The following is a 27,337-nucleotide window of genomic DNA, read 5'->3' as shown; positions in this document are numbered from 1 at the left end:
GGGACATATCCATCATCATTGTCGTGTCGTGTCGCCATGGTCAACTTTAGGTGTCATTTCTGGGTGTTCAGTCAGTAAGGATTTGTTGGTAAGGGCACCATTTCCTTACTAAGGTTCATTTCTGCTCATTAGGTACGGGCCTATGCATTGTTATGCAGACTGTCCTCCTCCTTGCGAATGGATTCTGCGCTAACTTACTGAAATGCTTTGTATTCTTCTTCCACGTCCAGTAAAAGGAGTTTCCGATTTCGAAGAAGGTATGTAGTCTTGATTATCAGGATGCTTCCGAGATCCTCATAATATTCACATTCATACATTATGTGTTGCCAAGTCTCTAACTCTCCTCATCCAAAATTTGGGTCGTCTGCAATTCTCATATTATTTAGCTTGGCATTTATGGCACGATGACCCGTCAGTAGTTATGTAGTGTGTAATACTGGGAAGAACCAAGGTGGGGTTCTGGGGTAGACTCTGCTGACTGGATGTCTGAATTTTCTTGTGATTTCACCTTTACTGGAGTTGGACCATCTCTCTTGCCAGGCCTGACGCAGTTGCAGCACCAGCCGCGTTTTTTCCTGTTTCCGATTATTCGCCGGATCTGTTGTGTACCCTATGAAGGGCGTTTGGATTCCTCTAGAGAGTATGTACAAACGCACCACCTGTAAATGAAGGGAAAGAACGCCTGCCAGGGTCTCTAAGGAATGGGTGCTCACCGTACAGCAGGCACGAATTATTGTTGGTAGAATATTTCTCTGAATGGTGTCAAGAATTCTTTTGTTAACGGCTGTAATTGCCTTGGTAAACCATACACGCAAGCCGTAGGTTATTGTCTGGACAAAAATCGCTTTGTAGTAGAGTGCCAAAGTTCTTCGTTTTAGTCCCCAGTCTTTTCTTGTGATTCTTGCAATCATGGCTGTGTATTTTCTGAGTTTCTTCTTCCGGTAGAGGAAATGTTGCTTGAAGGATAAGTTTGAGTCTAAAATATTCCCAAGATACTTTAGTTGCGTGCTAAGCTTGATGGTTGCGCCCTCAATTTTAATCTGTGGCGGGCAACGAGTGTCTAGTGTCCCTTTTAACAGGATTGAGCCCGTCTTTGTCGGCGAAATTGTTAATGAGTGCAGCTTCGTCCATTCCAGTAGCTTTTCCAGTACCCTGTTTGCGTGCATTTCCAAGCCAGCCCTTGAGTTCGCCTCCACGGTGAGGATGCGGTCATCTGAAAACGCTTGACGATTTACCTCTCCCAGGTCCATCGAAAGGAAATCATCTAGAACTACATTCCACAGGAGCGGCCCCAGCACTGAACACTGCGTATAGCCTCGGTGTACCGGTATAGTTATTTTCTGATACGGTGTTATAATTTCCACATGGGAAAAACATATATGTGATTATGAAATTAACTTCGATCAGCGAGAAGTTATTTGAATAGCAGATTATCATTGTGAATTTAACGGAACTGGGGCACAAAAATGAAAATTTTAAATTTATAAAATGCCACTTACTGATGTTGAAAACAACTAATTCAGAAACAAAGGTTTCACCGTTGAAAGTAAATAAAATCAAAACATAGTGAAACAATGCACGCAGATCACAAATTTCAATCTAAAATGAGAGAGAGTTATTGACAATGAATTCATGGAAAGCCAGAAATAGCACATCAATAATCCATAATATAATTGGGTACGTTACCTCCACAGCAATACCGGAGTGATATTGAAAATAAGCATTTTAATTAATGCTGGAGGCAACAATTGCCCATTTTTGTGTCTCATGCAAGTGCACTGAGGCGCATAGTTTCCTAGCGTTAGTGGAAATGCACCTCCAATGGTTTCCACATCTGTATTGATGTAGCCTGACAGGGTGTAGAGAGTGGAGTGTGTTTAATGTCAAACGGCACCAGCGGTTCCCCCATCTCCGCATACTATACATTATGGGTTTGAAACAGAACACTGTGAATGCCAGAAGTTATATCGCTGTTTGCAAAATTCCTGTGTATCCTTGACAAAACTCCATGAGCAGTCCTGGCAGCCTGTCTGCATTGACCAGATTTCATATTCGAATGCACAATTAGCTAAGAATTGGAACAGGTGCAAGTGTACTTACGTGTACACCAATGCTAGGAGTTTGGTAAATAAATTTGATGATTTTGAGATATTGGTTGAAACGTCAAAGGCAGATATTGTTGGGATATCAGAGACATTGTGTCACACAGATATAAGGAATGTTTGTTTGTTATTTGGTTTTTAGGAGCATTAGCAACTAAGGCCATATTGATCCATATAAGGAATGCAGAAATGGAATTTGCGGAGTGCAATGTGTACAGGAAGGATAGACAGAATAGGAAAGGAGGAGGGATGATGTTGTTAGTTAAGAAATACATAAAATCTAACGAAGTGCATCCAATTGATGTTGGTGGACAATGCAATGTTGAGTCTGGTTGGTGTGACATAAGCACTGGAAAAGGAAAAATGAGAGTAGGTGTGTTTTTTAGGGCTAATGACTCTGATGAGTATAATAAACAAATGTGCATGGAAATAGAGTGGACCAGTAAATCGGTGTCTTATAATAGAGGATTTTAATTTCCCAGATCTCGACTGGAACTTGTAGTTTGGTCACTCTCAAACTAGTAAGACTTTTGTGGATTTATTGGATGATTGTTTTCTGCATCAGCATGTTCGGGAGGAAAGTATACGGAGTAATACTCTTGATCTGATTATCAGTAGTAATTCTTCATGCACTAAGAATCTTCAGATAAAGGAACAACTAGGTGGCATTGATCACAGTGTGCCGAGGTGGGATTTAATTCAAAGAGGTACTACTATCAGGGGTAAAGGGAAGGTTTTCGCTTTCGTAAAGGCGACTACAGGGGTCTGAGACAGTATTTAAATTCTATACGGTGGGACCAGCTGATGATGTTACCAACAGGAACTAGTAGTTGTTGGTGACTCTATTGTCAGGGAAGCGGGGAACATGCTTTGCAAAAAGGATAGGTGGAATAAGACCAGGGTCTGTCTGCCGGGGGCAAAGGTTGATGACGTTGTAGAGCGGATATCATCTTTTAAGGGCACAAAAGGTGATATAGTTGTACACGTTGGCACTAATGATATTAAGAGTAGGAGACCGGCGGAATTACTTAGCAAGTACAGGTCACTGTTGAAAAAAACCTGTGAATTAGGGTTGAATTTGAAAGTGTCTGCAATTCTGCCCAGACACGATAGGAGGGAGTATATGATGAGAGCCTTGTCGATCAATTCGGCCCTGGAGGGATTGTGCAAGGCTCAAGGGGTAGAATTTTTTTCAGCCTGGATTGTACTTGTTAACAGGAGAGATTGCTATTACAGGGATGGGATACACTTAAATAGAAAGGGTGCAAGAATTTTTGCTGATGCTGTCGAGGCAGAGTTAGGTGGGTCGGAAAACTGCTAGTTGGGGGGGGGATACAAGGACCAATAGATTAACAGTAGCCACTGGCAGAGGTGGAAGTGATTCTTGCACTGCTTCTATTGAAATGAGGAGAAGCCTGAAAAACAAGATGCAGGATATTTCAGAGACTGCTGGGAGTCATTGCGGTACAAGTAAACACATGGATTGTGTTAGGGTAGCCAAGAATAGAAACAGGTGCATGTATACCTGCGTGTACACCAATGCTAGGAGTTTGGTAAATAAATTTGATGAATTCGAGGTATTGCTCAAAACATCAAAGGCAGATATTGTTGGGATATTAGAGACGTGGTGTCACACAGATATAAGGAATGCGGAACTGGAATTTGGGGAATACAATGTGTATAGGAAGGATAGACAGGACAGGAGGGGAGGAGGGGTTCTACTATTAGTTAAGAAACACATAAAGTCCAAGGAAGTGAAGCCAGTCGACATCGATGGATAGGGCAGTGTCTAGTCAGTTTGGTGTGACTTCAGCATTGGGAGATCAAAATTGAGAGTAGGAGTGTGCTATAGGCCTAATGACTCTAATGAGTATAATAAGATATTGTACAGGGAAATAGAATGGGCCAGTAAACCAGAGAGTCTTATAATGGGGGATTTTAGTTTCCCAGATATTGACTGGAATTTTTGGGTTGGTCACTTGCACACTAGCAAGGCTTTTGTGGATTTATTGGATGATTGTTTTCTACATCAGCATGTTCGTGAGGCAACAAGAGGGAGCAATACTCTTGATCTGATTATCAGTAGTGATTCTTCATGCATTAAGAATCTGCAGATAAATGAACCACTAGGTGGCAGTGATCACAGTGTGTTGAAGTGGGATTTACTCAAGGAGGTAACTACCATCAGAGGTAAAGGGAAGGGTTTTCTTTTCGTAAAGGCGACTATGATGGTCTGAGACAGTATTTAAATTCTATACAGTGGGACCAACTGATGATGTTACCAACAGCAAACTCAAAATGGGAAGCATTCAAGGAACTAATCTTGGAGGCTACCAGGCTTTACATACCAACTAAGAAATATTGTTCAAGGTTTAGGCCTAAATGGTTGTCAGATGAACTAATGAGACATGTGGCAGAGAAGAAAAATGCATGGGATACATACAAATTAATGGGTGACATGGAAGCCTATGATAGATATGTTGGTCTGTAACCAAGTCACAAAGGAGATTAGGCAGGCAAAGGCAGACTACGAATAATCCTTGGCAGAGGATGCAAAGAAAAACAGAAAAGAGTTCTTTACCTATTTAAACTCAAGAAGCAAAGGGATGAATCAGATTGGTCCACTGGATATTGATGGTTCAACAGTTGAGGATCCTGCTCAGGTGGCTAACAATCTAAACGAGTATTTTGCATCTACATTCACGCATGAGGAGTTATTCAGGAAGGAGAATGATGTAGGTAAAGTAAACATTGTCAGTGAGCTGGTTGATTTTGTAATAACTGAGAGGAAAGTGGAGGAGAGATTGTTGAGGATAAACAAAAAAGGCACCTGGGGTGGATGGGATCTATCCAGTTATATTAAAGGAGGCAGCAAAGGAAGTAAGCAAACCCCTAGCCATAATTATGAGAGCTTCTTTGGACTCAGCGGAGGTACCCATAGACTGGAGATGTGCAAATGTTACAGCAATTCACAAAGGAGGATCAAAGGCTGACACAAGTAATTATAGACCTGTCAGTTTAACTTCTGTTCCAGGTAAATTAATGGAGGCACTGGTTAAAGAAGCACTGCAGGATCATCTAGACAAGAATTCAGTTATAGCTCAGACGCAGCATGGTTTTGTTAAGGGCAGGTCTTGCCTGACCAATTTGATTGGATACTATGATGTAGTCACAAAAGAACTGGATGCAGGGAATAACTTTGATATTATATATTTGGATCTTAGAAAGGCTTTTGATACTGTTGCACATGGAAGACTGCTGCACAAATTGGAGCAGTGTGGCATTGGAGGCAAATTGCTGCTATGGATAAGGGGATGGTTGAGTGGCAGAAGACAGAGAGTGGTATTCAATGGACACTGCTCAACGTGGACTAATGTTATTAGTGGAGTTCCTCAGGGTTCAGAGTTGCGTCCGTTGTTGTTTTCGGTGTTTATGAATGATATTGATGATGGGATATCATGTTTAATGTCCAAGTTTGCAGATGATACAAAGGTTGGCAGGGTTGTTAAGGACACCACTGACACTATGCTACTGTAACAGGATTTGGAAAGGTTGAACAGATGGGCTGAGAGGTGGCAAATGAAGTTTAACATTGACAAATGTAAAGTACTACATATGGGAAACAGTAACCCCAGAGCAACGTATCAACTCTGCGGTACTACACTGACAGTGGTGGAGAATGAAAAGGACCTGGGGGTAATTGTGCAGGCAGATATGAAGTTCTCTGAGCAGTGCAGACGAGCTGCAAGAGTAGCTCATGGTCTCTTGTCAATGATATACAGGAATTTGTCTAGCAGGGATAAGGAGGTGATTATTCCCTTGTATAAGGCCATGGTTAGGCTACATCTTGAGTATTGTATACAGGTCTGGAGGCCTCATTTCAAGAAGGATGTAGAGCCTGGAACGGGTACAGAGAAGGGCAACAAGATTAGTGAATGGAACAAAGGGTTGCTCTTACGAAGAAAGGCTTAAGTTTTGCAAATTACAGAGTCTGGAGACTAGGCACCGGCGAGGTGATCTGATAGAGGTGTATAAGGCTTTGAATGGTTTGAGCATGCTCAATGCCAATGGGATTCTTCATCTTGCTCAGAATAATCAGCTCAGAGGGCATAAATTCAAATTGAGGAAGGACGGATGTCGGATAGATGTGCGGAAATTTGCCTTTGGCCAGCGGGTGGTTGGTTGGTGGAACCGACTTCCATCACTTGTTGTTGAAGTTGATAGCCTAAACACATTTAAGGCTCAACTGGACAGGTATTTCGAGCGAACGGAGGGGTGAAATGGGGGTGGTGTGTTTTTTTTTTTTTTTGGCTGATGCTGAATAAGCTTGCTTTCTTGCATCATATGCCTCTACTAATGCTAATGCTAATGCTAACAGCAAATTCAAAATGGAAATCAGTCAAAAATTAATCTTGAAAGATACTAGGCTTTACATACCAACTAAGAAATATTGTTCAAGGTTTAGGCCTAAATCAATGTCAGATGAACTAATGAGACATGTGGCAGAGAAGAAAAATGCATGGGATACATATAAATTAACGGTGACACGGAAGCCTTCGATAGGTATAAACTGGTCTGTAACCAAGTCACAAAGGAGGTTATGCAGGCAAAGGCAGATTACCTTTGCCAATCTTTAGCAAAAGAATGCAAAAAAAAAAAAAAAAAAAACAGCAAAGAGTTGTTTACTTATGTAAACTCTAGAAGGAAAGGGATGAATCAGATTTGTCCACTTGATAGCGATGGTTGAACTTTTGACGATCCTGCTCAGGTAGCTAACAAACTAAATGAGTATTTTGTATCTACATTCACACATGAGGAGTTATTCAACGAGGGGAATGCCAGAGGTAAATTAAACTCTGGCAGTGAGCTAGATGATTTTGTAATAACAGAGCAAAGTTGAGGAGAAATTGTTGAAGACAAACTTAATAAATGCACCTGGTTTGGATGGGATCTATCTAGTTATATTAAAGGAGGCAGCAAAGGAAGTAAGTAAAAATCGTTAGCCCTAATTATAAGGGCTTCCTTAGATTCAGGGGAGGTACCCAAGGACTGGAGATATGCAAATGTTACCCAATTCACAAAGGTGTATCAAAGGGCGACACAAGTAATTACAGACCTGTTAGTTTAACTTCTGTTTGAGGAAAATTAATTGAGGCACTGGTTAAAGCACTGCCGGATCATCTACAGACGACTTCAGTTATAGCTCGGACACAGTATGGGTTTGTGAAGGGGAAGTCTTCTCTGACGAATTTAATTGGATGCTATGATGTGGTCACAAAAGAACTGGATGCATGGAATATTTCTGATATAATATGTTTGGACCTTAGAAAGGCTTTTGATACTGTTGCACGTGGAAGACTGCTGCACAAATTGGGATTGGATGCAATTTGCTACTGTGGATAAAGTGATGGATTGATGGGTGGGGGATGACAGCGAGTGGTAATCAATGGACACTGATCTTCGTGGATAAATATTATTAGTGGAGTTTCCCAGGGTTCGGCGTTGGGCCCATTGTTGTTTTGTATATTTATTAACGATATTGATTATCCTATATCAGGCTTAATATACAAGTTTGCAGACGATACGAATGTTGGCAGGGTTGTTAATGACAATATTCTGCTGCAACAAGATCTAGAAAAGTTGAGCAGATGGGCTGAGACGTGGCAAATGAAGGTTAACATTGACAAATGTAAAGTAATGCATATGGGAAGGAGTTAGCCCAGAGTAACGTATCAACTGTGTGGTACTTCACTTATAGTGATAAAGAATGTAAGGAACCTGTCGGTTATTGTGCAGGTAGATATGAAAATTTCTGAACAGTGCGGATGGTCCGAAGAGTAGCTCATGGTGTCTTGTCAATGATACACAAGAATTTTGCTAGCAGCGATAAGGCGGTGATTATCCCCTTGTAGAAGGCAATGGTCAGACCACCCCTTGAGGTCTGTGTACAGGTCTGTAGTTATCATTGTTAGAAGGATGTAGAGCTGCTGGAACGAGTACAGTGAAGGGCAACAAGATTAGTGAATAGAACAAAGGGTTGCTTTTACAAAGAATGGTTTAAGTTTTGCAAATTACAGTGTCTGGAGACTAGGCTCGTGCGAGGTGATCTGATTGAGGTGTATAAAACTTTGAAAGGTTTGTTCATGCTCAATACTGATGGGAATCTTCTGCTTGTTCAGGATAATCCCCTAAGAGGACATAAATTGGAATTAAAGATAGATTTGTAGAAGTTTGTCTTTAGCTAGCGGTTGGTTGATTGCTGGAACAAACTTTCACCTGTCGTTATAGAAGTTGATAGCTTAAATAGATTCAAGGCAGAACTGGACAAACATTTGGAGCGACTGGATCGGTGAAATGAGAATGAATTTTTTTTTTTTTTTTTTTTTGGCTGATGCTATATTGGCTTCCTTTCTTACATCAGCCTTTACTAATGCTAATGCTAAATACCCCAAGGTCTCTTGAATGTTACACTTCCATGAGTTGATATCACACAGTTGATATGCTACTGTTAACCGTATGCTCTGCCTTGCATTTGTGAATTTTAAACTTCAATTGCCATTTTACAGCCCATCTGCATAACTTTTCTAGATTCTGTTGCAGTAAAATTCTGTCATTAACCACCCTGCCAACCTTTGTATCATCTGGAAACTTGGGTATTCAGCCTGATATATCTTCATCATTATCACTGATAAATATGCAAAATAACAATGGACTCATCAACAAAGTGTGCAGGATTCCACCAATAATATTAGTCCAGAAGAGCAATTTATCAATTCCTACTCTGTCTTTTTGTCCATAAACTGCTAGAAAACTCTTTAGTTAAATTCAGCAATAGCGTGATATGTTTTTCTGAAAATTGTTAATGAAGGAGGAAATCGCTCAAATTGATTTTAACATCTTGGGATATTAATCATATAACGTTTTATATTTTGGAAAAGAAATAGGACAAAACAATAATACTGCTAATGCCAATTGCAATTTTTGAATTTCATAAAGCACACAAATATCACATTATAAAATAATAATATACTCTCAACTCTTTTGATATATGTAGGGAACTCTCGAAATCAAATGGTTCTGTGTTGGATGTAGTGGTATATTGCAAATTTCGACTGTTCTGTGATTTTCGAAAAAAAAAAAAAAAAAAAAAAGCTCTAGACTTTTTGTCATTTTGTTTGATCATGAACTCTATTTGTTATTTTGTGGAAATGTCGTCGAGTCTTTTATCATTTTCTTTGTAGTGCACGGTATTTTTATTTCTTCTCTAATTGTCGATACTGTGCGTTTTGTTATGGCGTACTTCACCACTGCTGCTTAGAGAAGGTAGGTTTGCTTGATCTAACCTTGTGTTTTCAATAATCAGAGTACATTTTTAATTAATTTGACATTCTAATTGAATATCATCTGTAATTCAGCAGTTTTTTTTGTTTTCTTTTTTTAATTTAGCACACTGTGTACTGATGATGCATTCATATATATATATATTAATGATAATAGATTTGAATTGCTTATGTTGCTTAAAATAGTAACTTCACGTTGTAGACAATTCCTTTTGCACACCAGTATCTGAAGAAATCGTGGGAATTGATTTCGGAAATGCATTGAGTCTGGTCGCTATATGATTGAAACGAATACCACATTGACTAGTCTTATTTTTTCAGATTGCTGGAGATCCTCGTGATTTTTATTTGCCATTAATATATCACTTATCTAGGTGATTTTTCACTTTACCTAAGAAAGTGTAATAAAGGTTGAATGAGCAAAATAATAGTTAATGCAGTAGTTTAATAATTGATCTTTTAGTTAGTGTTGCATTTGAATCTAATATTTCAGAAACCCAAAAAAATGAAAGTATACTAAGAGTGTTGCCTTCAGTGACTAAGAAATGGAGAAACTGCATAAGAGTTGGTGTAGTATCAGTAGTGTTGGTAATTAGATGGAGGAAACTACTTGCTGCTTTTAAAATGTGAGGGGCACACTAATGGGGAGACAGTAATGATAGTAGAGCACAACCAGTGCTGAAACTACCATTCCATCAGGACTGCCACTGCAGTTGTGGGGGGGGGGGACAGCTAATATGGCAGTTTTGCCACTAAGTTTTCTCACTGCAGGGGAGGGAGTGAAGGGTCAAGATTACCTGATTTTAATGAGCACAAGGGAGCCCATTCCAAAAATTTTATGAGTGAGCCCAGAAGTCATAGTTTCACTATGTAGCATTACACTGTATATATTTACATCATATAAAAAAACATTATGGAAATTTAACACTTATCTCACTGTATATAGTGAAAAATAAAAATTTGTTTAGTTCTCGATGCATACTTAATGAACACATTTATATTTATCTCAGACTAAGACTATCCTTTGTATTTACTATTAGTATTAGTAATGCAAATGATGTAAAATAAGCAAACTTATTTCCACATCAAATATCCATTCCTTCTAATAGTTTGTGTAGTTCTTCCTTGAATTTTGTCAAACTGAAACTTATAAAACACCAGATGGAAGTTTGTTTCCAACGGTCAACTACTTGCTGCATGAAGGCAAACTTCTGTGCATCTATCCTGCAACCATCCTTCCCCAGTTTGAATTTATGTCCCCTCATGTTTGTAGGCTTGGCAAGAAGGAGGATACCATCATTACTGAGCTTACCCATTCCATTCAAATGCTTAAACACTTAAGTCAAATCTTGCGGGTGCCTAGTCTCCAGATGATGCAGTTTGCAGAAGTGAAGCCTTTGGTAAGAGCACCCATTTTGTTCCTTTCACTTATCTCATTGCCGTTCTCTGCACCCGTTACAACAGATTCACATCCTTCTTAAAATGTGGCTTTCTGACCTGTGTGCAGTACTCAAGATTTGCCTGTTCAATGCTTTGTACAACATGATAATTAACTTCCTAAAAAAATTTCTATACCTCCTTGATGAAACCCCAGTTGAGCCTTGTAGCCCATCTGCATTGTTCATAGCACTTTGTATCTGACTGCACAAAGACTCCTTTTCATTCTTCACTACCCTGAGTGTGGTATCATACATTTTGGATATGTGATATCATACCCAGGGTAGAAACCTGTAATGCAGAAGCTGCTTTTATCATACTAGGGAAGCACCATTAAAAAAAAAATGCAGGCTTTTTCATAGGTCAATTCTCAGTCTGGTTATAATAGCCACAAATAATCATTCTGATATCTGCCACTTGTGGAATGATCTTGAATATTTTTGAGAACCCTATAAGCAAGGACAAGAGAACACGAACTTCATGTTTGACTGCACAATTACCTCCAATTTTTTTTTTTTTTGTTCTTTACTACTTTTTGTAGAAAAAAAAAAAGGTAAACTGCAGCCATTATCAACCCACTGCAGGATGGAAGCCTCCTCAACAATTCATACCGAGAAAAATGGACCATAATCTGCTGGTCCAGTGCAGGTTGGCAGATCGACCGTATTTAGCAGTCAGGGGCTTGAACCCTGGTCTACTCAAAGAGTGTGTGCTACTGCCCTCCTGCTCATGACCACTCGGCTATGGGGTTTTTGTAGAATATCTCTGTAAATCAGAATATCTACTACCTTCCCTAGAATATCTCTGCATTTGATTTTCCACATACCAAATGTACAGCATAACGGCTAGGAGCAGCTACCCTTTTATTAGTGGACATTCAAATGCACTTTTCTCTAATATCTTTACCGTTACAAATGTCATCATGTATGGTATCAAGACAATTCTTTCTCAAGGTAGGTTCATCTGTAGTATTTTGGTTTATACGATAGTTTTTTTTTTTTTTTTTTTTCAATAATTGTTTAAAAACTGGCTTCTTTAACTGAAAGGTACATTTTTGCTTACCAGGATGAGACATGGATCCTTTTAAAAGTTACTTTTTTCTTATCCTGACGCACTTGGCTAGGTTATAAACTATTGATGTGGCAATTTTTCATGCATTTTCTTTCTTTCTTTCTTTTTTTTTTTTTTTTTTTTTTAGCAATGGTGTGTGGTGTTATTTTCATTTGCCAGTCTATCTGGAATTTTTTTTGTGTGGAACAATATTTTCTAAGGAATGCAGAAAATGATAGTGCCACCTGTTGCAAAATTTTTATCATAATTGGCGATTCATAATTCTATATGTGTAGTAGTAGATTTCATTTTTGGATGAAATCTCCAACTGTGTATTCTGTAAATTTTTTTATACCAAAACTGAACTATTATTACACATGCAACGAATGCACTGTCATCCAAAGTTGATGGCACAAGAATTAAAGCAAAACACTGTTGACATGTTTTCCTATACATATGTTATTTTAAGTGGCTTAAAATAGCACATTTTGCATTTAATGTTTCTCAACTGAGAAACTGATCAAATTAATGAAATATGTAGTGTTGCTATTAATATTTGTGTTCTGTGTGCTAAAGATTAAAAATTATCAACTTTATGCCTACCCTTTATAATAATTTGTCCAATCCTTTAAATTTATGCATATTGTCATTTAACAGTACAGTACTCAGGAACTTTATTTCAACAATAATTAATGCCCAGTTTCCAGATGATGCAGTTTATAGAACCCCTCCCATTATTTTATGGTAAGAATACCAATTTTTCCACCCAACTAATCCTTTGCTTTTCACTGCTTTCTTTCCAGCAGATTTATGTCCTACTTAAAATAGGTTTAAAATTGTATATGCAGTATTGACATTGGTAGAATTTCTGTTTACATTGCTCAGAGAACTTCATGTCAGACTGTACAGATGCCCTTTGGATTTCTAGTACATCTTTGTCTGTACTGGCTGTCCTTGAATCAGGGATGCTCTCATTATCATAGCTAAAGGATTGCTTACTTCATTTGCTGCTTTTTCAAATATGCAGCAACAAAATAGGTTAGTTTTTATATTTAACCATATCTTGTATATTTTGTGTGCCGAATCCAGTTGTCATTCTTTTTTTCTGCTATGATGATAGCAATTAAAGATTTCATGTTTTTACAACATTTATGTGTATTTCATAATTGTGTACCAGTAATGTGATCCATAAGAGCCTGTAGTATTTTTTTTTCCAGTTTGCTTTCACTACTGAAATTTGTAAGTGATTACAGACTTGTTCTGCTATATAGGTCCAAAGCAGGTGAAGCACAACATTGTTGGTGGCACTGAGTTTTGCAGTACATATGAAATATCTATCAATCTATAGGTGATCAAGACACATTGAGCATCTCATTTTTGCATCTCATGTGGTAGTTGCAGTCAGCATTAGATGAATGGTTTCATAGTAGTTATGAGTGTCTTTTACTGTACTTTAAATAAGGAGAGAGCATAAAACCAGCATGATGATTGCTAGCTACTTTTGTATTGGTGGCATTATTGAAGTTTAAAATTCTAGTTCAAAAAGCTGTAGTTTCTTCAGTGCCACCCAATGAATATGTGCCAGTACCCACTCCACCTTTCAGAGAAGAATTTTCAGAATTGGATGACATCTGGTGTACATGATAATTGGGACTGATCCTCATGATTGATCCAAATGTTGCCTGACAACATTTAGTTAGACCTTCTCACTTAAAAGATTGGAATTTAATGTATACCAGGTGGAAGATTTCTGCATATAGAAAAATACATGTTAGTTATGCATGTTTTTACACTGTTGCAGAATCCCTCTGCTGTTGTTATTGATATGATTGGTTTTTATGAAGTTAGTTATTAAACAGAATCCAGGATTCTGTTTAGAATCCTGGATTTCTGAAACCAATTATCCTTATTATCCAAGGATAATTGGTTTCAGAAAATTCCACTTAAAACAGGGACCAAATTTTCATGTGTATTATATAGTTGTACATAGTAAAAAATGGATTAAAGGAAACTAAAAAAATTAGACAATTATTTTATTAGACATTTTTTATTATAATATGTTGAACAATTTAAGGTCAAGCAAAGTTTAACTATATTGATTACTCATTCTCCACTTCTTTTCGACATATAACTTCTAATTTAACATCTAAACCATAACTTTTGCGTTGTCTTTTTTTTTTTTTAATGATTTTTTTTTTTTCATTAGCACTTTGCTTTGAATGTATGGTTAATAAAAATAAGAAAACTAAGAATTCACTTAATGTAAAAATTATCAAAAATATCAGATTTGTCTACTACAAGCAACAGTAAATGAGAAACTGACTGTAGGTAGAGGGAATCGAGTCAACAGGACGTTTGCAGGAAGAACAGGACCGAAATAGTCAAGTGTGTAGCGGGGTGCTTCAGCATAAGTTGAAACAAAGTTCATAGATACTATTATGTCTTTTATGTTTTAGTATTTTTTTATGTATTATTTGCAACCTCAATTGCGGAGACTCGGATACCACAGATTTATTTACTTGGTCTTCATTATTTCCTTAGGGTAGTGTTAATCTTTATATATCTCTCTCTCTCTCTCTCTCTCTCTCTCTCTCTCTCTCTCTCTCTCTCTCTCTCTCTCTCTCTCTCTCTCTCTCTCTCTCTCTCTGTCTCTTTTTTGTTTAATTTTCTCCCTTAATTATTTTATTTCTTTTTCCTGTATATACTGTTCTGCACATTGTTCATATTAAAGAAGGCTATGGGAATGTAATTCATATTTTAGAAAAGATCAAGTGTGACCAGTATAAATGGGATGTCTCTGAGGGCTTTAAGATACAGGAATTTCATCTGGGTTTGCAAGGTTTTGCCAAGTTTCCCTTGCTTTCTTTTCCTCTGGGGCAGTAGGGCAACAGATCAGCCTACAGGAGATGAGAATGGGCTGCCATAATTGCTCAAAGCATTTGCTCACTGGCAAATGCTCAGGTAAAGCATTTGCCAGTGAGCTGGTTCATATCAGTTATCTTAGTTATCATAGTATCATTTTTGGGAAAATTTCTAAATCCCTTTATTAAGCTGCAGAATTTTTAATTTGATCAAATTTTTATTATAACATTGGTGATGTTTTTAAAATAAACAAATATATAAACTGAAAAATTTTAAAATTTGAGTGTATATGTACTTTTGCTGGTTCTCTGCAAAACTCTAAAACATACTGTTTTAAATTTAGTTTTGCAGGGAACCAGCAAAAGTACAAATACATTCAAATTTTAAATATTTTCAGTTTATATGTTTGTTTATTTTAAAAATATCACCAATGTTATAATGAAAATTTGATCAAATTAAAAATTCTGCACATAATAAAGAGATTTCTGAAAACAGTTGACCATTTTAAGAGGTGAACAGATGAATCTGTGATTTCTAATTCGATTTTACACTTGTGGCTTGTTCAGTTACTGCTGTAGAAGTATTTTCATAGATAGTGTTTATTTGGTATATAGTAGAGGTCTGCATGGGTCTACATTTTTTATTTTTACCCGGCCTGAAGTCTAGGTGGCCCAACCCAACCCAAGCCCAAATTTGTTTTTCAAATTCATTACCCATACCTGACCTACTTAAACTGATTTTTATCCCAGCCTGACTGAAATTTTTTATATAAATAAAATTGCTAGCATTAGTTTCTGAAGTTCATAATAAAAAAAAAAAAAACTTTCAGATTCAAAATTCAATATTAATAATTATATAACAATTATCCAATTATTATATACACTGAGCGATCACTGAATTATGACCACCCCTATGAAAATTGAATATGACTTGTTTGACCACGTGAGGTACGAGAGTCGACCTATGTAGCATAGATAAGATGTCAGTGGTTCAGTAGGTAGTAAAATTCCGAGCGTGTTGGGTAAAAGAAAGGATTTATTGGACTTTGATAAAGGACAGATTGTGGGAGCTAGATGAGCTGGTACCTTGATTTCCCAAATGGCTGAACTGGTGGGGTGTTCGAGAGCCGCCGTTTTTAAAGTGTACCAGGACTGGCATCAAAATGGCCAAACAAAGACCCGACGGTAAAACTGCAAAGGTCAGTGAAAGGTTGATGTTAGAGGTGAGCGCCGGGTCCAATGACTCGTACAGGAACAGCACTGTTGAAGAGTTGACTACCCAATACAACATGGGCAAACCTGGAACAATATCTGGCTTGACCATGCATCGCACACTCGCATGTATGGGCTGTGTCAGCAGACGACCCCTACGGCAGCCTCTCCTAACCAAGGTTCGTCGGCGTAAAAGACTTGCCCGGTGCAAAGAGAATGAAAGTTGGACATTAGAAGACTGGAAGAAGGTGTGCTGGTCGGATGAGTCACATTATTTACTCCATACTGTGGATGGTTGTGTACGGATTTGGCATCAACAACACGAGGCTCTTCATTCATCATGCATGGTATCAAAAGTGCAGGCCGGTGGAGGTAGTTGTATTGTGTGTGGCGTTTCACTGGCAAGAACTTGGACCCCTGGTGTGTGTGGAACAAGTATCAGTGGTCTCTGCTATCGTCAACTGCTTGCTGACTGTGTACACCCCGCTATGTTACACCTTTTCCCGAATGGCGATGGTGTCTTCCAAGATGACAATGCGGCAAGCCATCGGGCACTTGATGTGCAGGAATGATTTGAGGAACACAGTTCTGACTTCCAGCATATCGATTGGCCTCCAAACTCCCTCGATATCAATCCCATAGAGCACTTGTGGGACACTATGGAAAGGCATATCAGGCGTCTGGATACACCAATCACCACCATACTTGCATTGTTAGCTGCATTACACACAGCTTGGTTGGCCATACCTCCTGATCGCTTCCGACATCTTGTTGAATCAATGCCACTTCGGATAGCTGCTGTTCGGATAGCTGATAACTGAGGGCAAAAGGAGGACCTACGAACATTAGATAGGTGGTCATAATTCATTTGATCACTCAGTGTATGCAATTATCCAATAATAATTATTAATATTAATTATAAAAAGACTTAAATGTAATAAATTTCCAATATACCATATTTAATATAATTCCAAAACGAATATCAATATCCACATATACCAGCCACCCTCTCTTCACATACTTTTTATTGCAAATTGTTGTGCAGAAATAAAATACAGTGAATACTGACACTACTTAAATTGATTTGATGCTCTTCTGGCTGCACTAAAATTTATTTCGGCGCGTGCACTGCTGGAGGATTTCCACGAAAGAGCAAATTTCGGTGAATTTTGGAGACATCAACGAAGTGCGACCTATTGGTCAATTAAAAGTGTCAACACAAATAATACACATTTTTTTCTAAAAAATCTTTAAGAATTTAAATTCATATAAAAAAAAAATATATATGTATGAAATAGCCTGAAAAAGTCCGAAATGTTTGATATGACAGTTCATTACATTATTTGTACCCGACTGAAGCCCGAACATAGTTTGTATTACCCGACCTAGCCGAGGGCCGGGTTTGACCAAAGCCTGAGGGCCAGGCCCAGGCAGACCTCTAGTATATAGGCACCTTTTATTCTCCAATAATATAAGGCAACTAGTTGATATGACCCAGAATATTTCCGGGTAAGATTTAAAGCCTTGTATATGGATTTTTTAAAAAGAACGTTAAACATAACTATAGTACAAACTCCTAAAATTTACCAGCACACAACTGTCTTTCAATAAAATCAGGTTTTCAAAAATATTTTATTATGAAATTAAAGGTATGAGTAATATAAAAGTTAGAAATAAGGTTCCAGTTTTAACAGTTCAGTGGTCAGTTTATTTAATCAGTGAATTCTCTTCCTCGCAGCATACCATCTGTATCTCTCATTTATAACACTTAATTTGGGTTTTCTCTCAAATGAATCAAGGTTTAGTAATGGGTGGTACAATCCCACCCATTACTAAAGAAATGTACTTGAAGAAATGTACACCGAAATTGAGTCTTCTAGATGAGCAGAAAACCCACTACACTATTATTATGGGGGACTTCAATGCTAAGGTTGGAAAAAGACAAAACAGCGCAGAAAGGGGAATTATAGGAAATTTTGGAATTGGTGAAAGAAATGAAAGAGGTGAAAGACTTGTGGAATTTGCAGAATCTCAAGGACTGTCAGTAATGAACACTTTTTTCAAGAAAAGGGTGAACAGAAAGTGGACATGGAAGAGTCCAAATGGATTAACTACTAATGAAATCGACTTCATCCTCACTAACAGAAGATATATTGTGAATGATGTTACCGTCCTGAATAAGCTAAATGTTGGAAGTGATCACAGAATGGTAAGATGTACACTTGATATACATTTGTAGATGTAGGAAAGGAAAAAACTGATTCGAGTAAATAACACAAAGGTCTTTGAGATAACAGAAGAGGAGAAAAGCAGTATGTACTGGAACTTAGAACAAGTTTGAGCTTCTGCAGACTGCTCAGGACCAAGATATCGACGAGGAATATTACAACTTTCTGAAAGTGATAAAGCCCAAGAAACCTATAGGGAAAAAGAAATCCAAAGAAGAAAAAATTAGTCAAAAAACACTTGTCATGATGAACCGAAGACGACAAATGAAAAGCAAGAAAAATACTGACAGGGAGAAAATTGAGTATACTGAGTTATGTAAAGCCATTAGAAAGAGACTTAGAGAGGACATAAGAAAATTTAACACAAGAAAAGAAGAACAAGCATTAAGGGAAAACAAAGGATTTAAATCAGCAGCCATGAGCAGTAATACAGAAAGACAAATGATACTGAAACTGAAGAATAGTGATGGTGTACTTATAAACAGCAGAGAAGGCATAATTCAAATAGCAGAAGACTACTATAGAGAATTATACAAGGAGCAGGGGAATGATGCCAGCAGTGGGGAAGATGGATTGCAAAATAGCAACACATACGACATACCTGATATTCTTCCTGATGAGGTAGAACATGCATTGAAGAAAATGAAGAATCAGAAAGCCCCGGGGGAAGATGAAGTTACTGTAGAGTTGTTAAAGTTGGGAGGAAGAGACATAACACAAAAACTGACAAGGCTCTTCACAAAGTGCATTAGAAAAGGTGTGACGCCTAAGCAGTGGAATAATGCAATCATAGTTTTGCTGCATAAAAAAGGAGATAAATCAGAAATTGGAAATTATAGACCAATTAGCTTGTTATCCCATATCTACAAGTTGTTCACAAGGGTCATTACTAACAGATTAGAAAGAATACTTGATGAGAATCAACCGAAAGAGCAAGCTGGCTTTAGGACAGGATTCTCAACTATGAATCACCTTCACGTAATATCACAACTAATGGAGAAAGCAAATGAATATAAAACACCATTATGCCTGGCATTTGTGGATTATGAAAAGTCATTTGACTCCATACAGCATAAGGCAATGTTTCGGGCACTGGAAAGACAAGGCATACATACCCCATATATTATGATTTTGAAGAAAATATATGAGAAAGACTTATTAGACTAGACAAAGACAGTAGGAAATTTAAAATTGAGAAAGGAGTTCGACAAGGAGACACAATATCTCCGAAGCTGTTTACTGCTGCTCTTGAGGAAGCTTTCAGAAGATTAGACTGGTCGCAGAAAGGAGTCAATGTGAACAGAGAGTACCTAAACCATTTACGATTTGTAGATGACATTGTGGTTATAAGCCACGATCCCAAAGAATTAGAGGAAAATCTTAATCAGTTATGCACAGTTAGTAAGGATTTTGGACTAAAGATGAATATGGCTAAAACAAAAGTAATGATTGAACAAGTATGCCACAGAAAGGGAAATAATGATTGAAGGAGCAGTAATTGAAAAGGTGGAGTCATATACTTATCTGGGACAAGTTATTAGCTGTAATAATGATAAATGGCTGGAAGTCAAGAGAAGAATAAATTTTGGATGGATAGCATTCAGAAAATATAGTCACATACTGAAGAGCAATATCCCAGTTTGTCTGAAACGTAAAATAATGAACCAATGTATACTCCCCACCATTACTTATGGAAGTGAAACTTGGGCACTCACCAAAAGAATGGAAGAGAAGCTGAGAACTACACAGCAAAGAATGGAACAAATTATATTGGGAATCAGACTGTTAGATAAGAAGAGAAACACATGGATTAGGCAGCAAACTGAAGTAAAGAACATTCTTATCAAAACTAAAGAACTAAAATGGTCTTGGGCAGGACACATAGCTCAGAGACATGATGACAGATGGACTAAGAAAATAACAGAATGGTATCCAAAAGGAGCTAGAAGAAAACCTGGAAGACAAAGGCGGAGATGGATAGATGAAATTCATGAGTTTGTGGGTAGTAAATGGATGGCCAGTGCTCAAAAAACAGAAGGAACTGGAAAGTTGCTGGAGAGGGCCTTCATCCTGCAGTGGATTGAAAATGGCTGAAGATGATGATGATGGTACAATCCCTGCTGTGTCTGGATTAGATCAGAGAAAATCAAATTAATAAAAACACATGTGAAACACTTTTATCCATTGCACTATTGTTTCAGCTATTATAGTTGTACGTGTAATACCTTGATTTACCAGTTAGTAATTGCACAAGCACATCAGATTCTTAATTCTGTATTTAAAAAAAAAAAAAAAACATTAACTTCTGGTAATATTGTAAACTTGATTCCTGTTTATGACTTTTTTGAATAATATGTGATTTATTGTTGTAGAAGCAAAACCTGAGACCAGTATCATAAAAAACACAATCAAACACAGTTTTGATAATGTGTAATAGATTCAGAATCATCTTGATTTAGAATATTGTATAACAAAACCAATAAAGATACCAAAAAGCAACTAGAATTTAGGCAGACTTTAAAAGTTTTTTTTAAACTAATTAAGTTTATTCTGCACTCAGTTTGTGAAGTTGCAGACATCAAGATGATATTCCACTTCTTGTCATGTTTCATAATGTATTGCACTGTATTTTTGCAATAGCTACATATTCTTTTCTTCTAACCCTCCATTGATACCCCCAATTGGAATACATCTTTTTTCCATGGTATCTGTTAGACTTTTTTTTTTTTTTTTTTTTTTTTTAATTATAAAAATTTAATTTTTAATCAGTTTGTTGAATTGAAAACAATATTTCATTGTGATTTACGTAATTTATCACTAATTTTTTTCACTGATCATAGATTATATACTTGCCCTTCCCTCAGTTTTAGATTTTTTCATTTGGAATATTATCATTAGTATTAATAGTGGCAAATGATGCAAGAAAGCAAGCTTATACAGCATCAGCCAAAAGAAAAAAAAAAAAATCCCATTTCACCTATCCATTCCCTCCAATAGTTTGTCTAGTTCTTTCTTGAATTTATTCAAACTATCCACCTCTACAACAACTCATGGAAGCTTATTCTGGCAATCAACCACCCATTGACCCCGCTCCCCAAAAAAAAATCAGAAAATTACAAGTACAAAGAGCCAGATTATAGTAGTTTATATGTAACATAATATCACTGCAGATATGTCTCACATTCTTCCTCCGAACACTTTGCAGGGTCCTTAAAAATATTAACTAAAAATGTTAATTTTTTGACTTATAAGGTATTGTAAATAATATAAATATACCAATATTCAGATATTCTTTCATGAATGATTCATTGTATTCTTAATATCAGGCAGAGAGAGCAGAGTCCTGGCAACTACCCATTTGTCAAATGGGAAATCTGATACTTTATATGTTTTTATCTGGTAAAGAGTATATACATAAAATCGTTAAATAGCCCTTGATTATACTGAGTATTATTATTTATTTATAGATCATATATCTGCTTTTAGAAATATCAAGTTATGAAAATGTAAATTTTCACTCTGTTATTGCAATGAATGTCCTTTCAAATACTTTTGCTAGATACCCATGATAAAAATAAAATTATGCATAATATAATTTTTTTAGAGATAGTTCTGCTTAACTTTTAGATGTAATTTTTTTTAGACAGAATTTGCCATGTATAAATTACAATATGATATGCTACACAAGTTTTTGGACTTTTACTTTTGCAATGCATTTTGGTATGGAAATCTGCTGCTAGATGGCAGTGATAGCTTCTAGCTGTTTAGCAGGTTTATACAGCGAACAGTTATTTTTCACATAAAGTTGGTACATGCAATCGTGTAATTTTAGTCTCATGCTGGTGGTTTAGATTGCTGTATTGGGCAGAAAACCCATGTGTGGAGTCCTACATTCACTTTTATTGCCATGCATATGTGGGTGTACAGTGTCATCAGAATCACAAATTACGCATGTTTGTACTAAATTGGAATAGGGAGCGGGAATTATAGAAGTCAATTCAGAAGAACAGTGCCCATGGAAGTATCTATAGAAAAGGCATGCAACAGAAACAGAATGTCTATGAGACAGAGAGAGTGGAGATACTTCGTTAGAGATGAGTCATTAATTAACCTAACTGCCCTCTTTTGAATGGAATCTAGAAGTGTGAGAGAGGTTTTGGGGCCACTGCTCCAGATTTGGGAACAATATTCCATGGTAAGATGGATTTTTGATTTGTACAGAGTGAACAACTGATTGGAAGAAAAGTAACACAGAGAGCGAAAGAGAAAATCCAGTTTTGTAGATGCAGAGGAAGCAATATTTGTAATGTGCTTATACCAAGAGAGATTAGAAGTCGGTAATTCCCAATAGGGCACCTCCGTAGCCAGGTGGGCAGGAGCAGTAGTACGTAGCACACGCTTCTTTATTAGACCGGGGTTCGAGCCCGTCACCACCAAATACGGAGGATGCGGAAAGGTCAGGAATGACCACCGCATATCCCCGGAGCAATATGGCCTTAGTTGCTAATGCTCCTAAAAACCAAATAACGACAACAACAATTCCCAATAGAGATATATGATCTTGCCTAGAAATCGGAGTGTGACCAAAGGTAAGCACAGGAGCAGAATCCTTTTTGCGAGACATAAGACAAGACTGAGTTTTAAAAGGATTGAAAAATCAACTAAGTTATCTTTGCCTCACTGGAAATTACCTGAAAATCAACATTTAAGAAATTGGCAGTAGATATTTGAGAAGTTGAAACTGTGTGTGCAGGGCAAAGTTTCTCAAACTGGAAGGTGGAATGCAATGTGCTACCATTAGCAAAACTAGGGATAGGATTTCCTGTCAGTGGAAGAAGGTCATTAATATACAAGAGGAAAAGAGTGGGAGAAAGAACTGACCTCGGGGAACACCAGCATTAGTGGAGAAGATAGAAGACAGAAAGCCATCTACCATCACCCACAGTGAGCGGTCAGAGAGAAAACTGGATACCCAATTACAAAAAACAGTTGACAAACCATGAGATGGAAGCTTATTTAGAAGACCTTTATTCCAAACATGATCAGAACCTTTGAAATGTCAAGAGCAACTGCTTGAGTTTCACCAAACTTTTCCATTGAATTTGTCCATAGATGGGTAACATAAGCCAGAATATCACCAGTGGATAGACACTGACGGAATCCATACTGGCAATCATTGATCAAATGGAAGGTTTCTAGATAGTTTGAGTTGGTGGTTAATTGATTTCTCCAGTATTTTTGAAAGAGTGGAAGTAAGTGCAATGGGATGATAATTGGATGGGAGGGATTTGTCACCCTTTTTAGGAATTGGCTGGATATGAGCAAATTTCGAAGTAGAAGGGAAAACACCTTTGGAATAAGGAGTTCACTTAGAAGGGTTGTTTGTGAAAAACAGATAAAGCATGGTGGCTGTGTGGTTAGGATTGTCTGACATTCTGGTAAGTAAATGAACAATCTGCATGGTCATTAGTATTTGCAACAAGCCTAAGCGTCTCGAACAGCCTGGATATGTGTGACTAGAAAATAGAAGCCGGCTGAAGTTGTAAACATTAAAATCACCAAGGAGAATTACCTCACTGTAAGGAAAGTTGGACCGGAGAAAGTCAAGTTTCAAAGAGAAGTCAAAGAATTCTAAGTGATTACTGGAGTTGGGAGATTTGATAGAAGCAACAGATGAATTTGACAGAATGTGGTAGAGAGATTTTAAGGCAGAGAAGATCGAAAAGAGAATATTCCAAATTACTAAGTCTGATGGAATATCAGAGTGGACATATGCACAAGTGCCATCTTTGAAGCAAAAGGAATTAAATAGTGAATAATTTGGATAACTGAGATGGGCAGTGGTTGAATCAACTGATAACTGGGGTTCTGCCAGAAAGAGTACATGTGGTTTGGCAGATTGTAAATGGAAATGAACATCATTGGGATTGGAACTGAGACCAGTTATATGTGTGAAATGAACGAGGAAGTATTTGGAAGGTTTAGACCTTTTCGCAGATATATAATTGTTCTATTAGTTTGACAATTCATGATGTATTCAGTGAAAGGTGAAGTAAGAAAGGTGGGGAGGCACACATGCTGTATGAAGTAATGAAATTTTTGGATATGGTGTACACATGGAAAGAATGTACCATGCTCCTTTACATAATGTGGCCTTGACAATGCCCCCCCCCATACATACACACTACTTGTACTTCTTCCATTCACTATCTGGCAGAGTAGAGGCAGAAAGATTATAGACCTGATCCGGAAGCCACCTATAGATTTACAAATAGGATCGGTCCAGTAGACTATCTAGTGACGGTCTGTAGACACTGTTGTACAGGAGCCAATTCAGAAGACGCTGTTCTTCTGAATTGGCTCCTGTAATTCCCCATCTCTCTTCCAAACCATTTCGAACATGTGCCACAACCGCGGAACATCCATTTACTGTCCAACTGCAAACTTACTGAACCAACTTTTCTTCCTCATTTATCCCTTCAACTCTGTTTTCTGGAAGAGTCATTCTTCCTGTATTTCCTGAAAATCTACAGAAATTCAAGTCTAATGTTAACGTGTATCCGCGTTTGAAATTTTAGTAAAAAAATTATTTAATTTTTATTTAGTTATTTGTATTTATTTATTTTATTTATCTATTGTTATTATTAAGCATGCTCATATATATATATATATGTATGTGTGTGTGTGTGTGTGTGTGTGCTTAGCACCTGTTGTCTTCACCATGGTTTGTCTGTTTGCATGTAACAGAGGGACTCCCAGTGGACTTCGTATTTGGCTTTTAAAAATATTTGTTGAATCAAACCAAATTTCATTAAAATTATACAAATAGAAACTGATAGATTAAATGTAGTTTTAATGTATTATTGTTAGCTTTAGGCTGTTCACAGTTTGTGAATATTGTTATGCAAGACTTGTGAATGTGAGGTTTTTTGTGAAAGTGACTGAAAAAAAAAAAGAAGAGTAATATAGAAGAGTATTAAATGTTATACTGTTGTAAACTAAATGGCTAAGTTTAGAGAATGCAAACCTATAGTATTATTATGTGTTCTATAAAGTTATGATCTTAGTAATTAATTGATAAGGAGATAATGATATTTTCTTATTTCTATTAATCGCAGAAAATGAAAAAAACCTGCACCTGTTATTATTAACATAACTAAGAATAGGTGCATGTATATTTGCATGTACACTAATGCTAGGAGCATAGCGAATAAATAATTACTAGTTAAGTCGTCCAATGTGGACATTGTAAGGATAGCAGAGACGTGATGACATTCAGACGTGGGAAGCAGAATTTGAATATGGGGAGTACTACGTATACGGAAAGAATAGATGGCACAGGAGGGTGAGGTTATGCTCTTAGTTAAGAAGCATATTAAATCAAAGGCAGTGCATTCCATTGACTTGGGTGGCAGTGGAAACTTGAGTGTGTTTGGTGTGACATAAACACTGGGAAAACTGAAATGAGAGGAGTGTGTTATAGGCCACACTAGCAAAACTTTTGTGAATTTATTGGATGACTGTTTTCTTTAGCAGCAACAAGAGAAAGCAATATTCTTGATCTGATTATCAGTAGCAATTCTTCATGCATTGAGAATCTGTAGATAAAAGAACCACTAGGTGGCAGTGATCATATTGTATTGATGTGGAATTACCTAAAGATCTAACTACCATCAAGGATAAAGGAAAGGCTTTTGTAAAGGTGACTACAGTGGTCTCAGAAAGTTTTTAATCGTAGAAGCCAAGCTTTTCATACAAAAGTATACCAAAATTTAAATATGTCGAATGAACTTGGCATTCGTGGAAGAGAATTTGCATATAAATTAGATATAAACTAGTCTGCAATGAAGCCAAAAAGGAGGTTAGGCAAGCTAAGGCAGATTGATAGAAGTCTCTGGCAGAGAATGCTAAGAAAAACAGCAAAGACTTTCTATTTATATAAACACTAGAAGGAAGGGATGAATAACATTGGTCTACTCGATATTAAATGGTTTAACTTGATGGTTGATGATCCTGCTGCGATCGCTGATAAACTGAATTGATATTTTGCATCTACATTCCCACACAGAATTTTTTGGGAAGAGGATGCCGAGAGGAAAGTGGAATTGAAATTGTTGAACATGAAAAAGGCACCTGGGTTAGATGGGATATGTCTAATTTATTACAGGAAGTAGCAAAGGAGGTAAGCAAACCCTTAGCCATAATTATGAGAGCATTTTTGGATTTGGGAAAGGTCCTTGTGGACTACAGATGTGCAAATGTATCTCCAATTTATAACAGGGAATCAAATGGTGGCACTAGCAATTACAGACCTATTAGTTTTTCTGTTCCATGGAAAATATTGTACTGGTAAAATATGTTATGGAAGATCATCTAGACAAGGCTGCAATTATACTTCAGACAGTATAGGTTTGTTAAGGGGAAATCTTGTCTGACCAGTTTGATTGGATACTGCGATGTGGTCACAAAGGGACTGAAGCAAAAAAAAAAAAAAAAATTGATGTCGTATATTTAGATTTCAGGAAAGTTTTTGATACTGTTTCATGTAAAAGACTGATATACAAATTGGGCGTTGAGGTTGCCACAGACATTCTCTCAGCCATGCCAGACAAGCTGCACTTGCTACCTGGGAGCCTAAAACGCTGATGGAACTGATATTTGACTTGAATGTCAAATGGACCCAATTTTGGCCAAGTCCGGATGGTCTGTAACAGCCAAATCTTCTGCTTGCACCTTCACGATGGTGGGACTGTTAGTAATCCTGGGTATAACCTCCATGGACAAGCACTGTGGGTGACCACCCAGGTGTGAACCGATGTAAGCAGGGGTCGAGTTGTGGCACCCACACCACAGGGAGGAATGCCACCCCCTTTGTGTTACCAGGCAATACTAGGTGGTAGTTGACTCTCATCAACCGGTGAAATACCACCACTTTGCTTATTGGAGGCTTGAAGTGGTGGAACCTATGTTTAGTCTCCAGAGCTAAGTTCCGGTCAACCCTTCTCCATCTCTTCCATCATGCAGTATGACTGATGACTTTTGAGGTTATGATGAACGTCATGGCGAGATCCAATCTTCCTTACATTTCGAGGGTACAACTCTAAAAC

The 27,337-nt window shown here is 37.4% G+C and overlaps 1 protein-coding gene across 1 annotated transcript in view; it reads left to right on the top strand.

Annotated features, from left to right (window-relative positions):
- Positions 1-9,261: 9,261 nt before the first annotated feature.
- The window catches only part of LOC150077576 (uncharacterized), a 53,880-nt gene continuing 35,804 nt past the window's right edge, over positions 9,262-27,337 (top strand). Inside the window, exon 1 of the mRNA XM_090385949.1 lies at positions 9,262-9,425. The gene's annotated coding sequence lies outside the window, so the exon portion shown is untranslated. The remainder of the gene's footprint in view (positions 9,426-27,337) is intronic.

The sequence above is a fragment of the Mastigoproctus giganteus genome, chromosome 12, assembly GCF_048544385.1.
Source record: "Mastigoproctus giganteus isolate SK-2022 chromosome 12, ASM4854438v1, whole genome shotgun sequence".
Taxonomy (NCBI): Eukaryota; Metazoa; Arthropoda; class Arachnida; order Uropygi; family Thelyphonidae; genus Mastigoproctus; species Mastigoproctus giganteus.
Note: the sequence above shows the minus strand (reverse complement) of the source record. Positions and strands in the feature narration are given on the sequence as shown.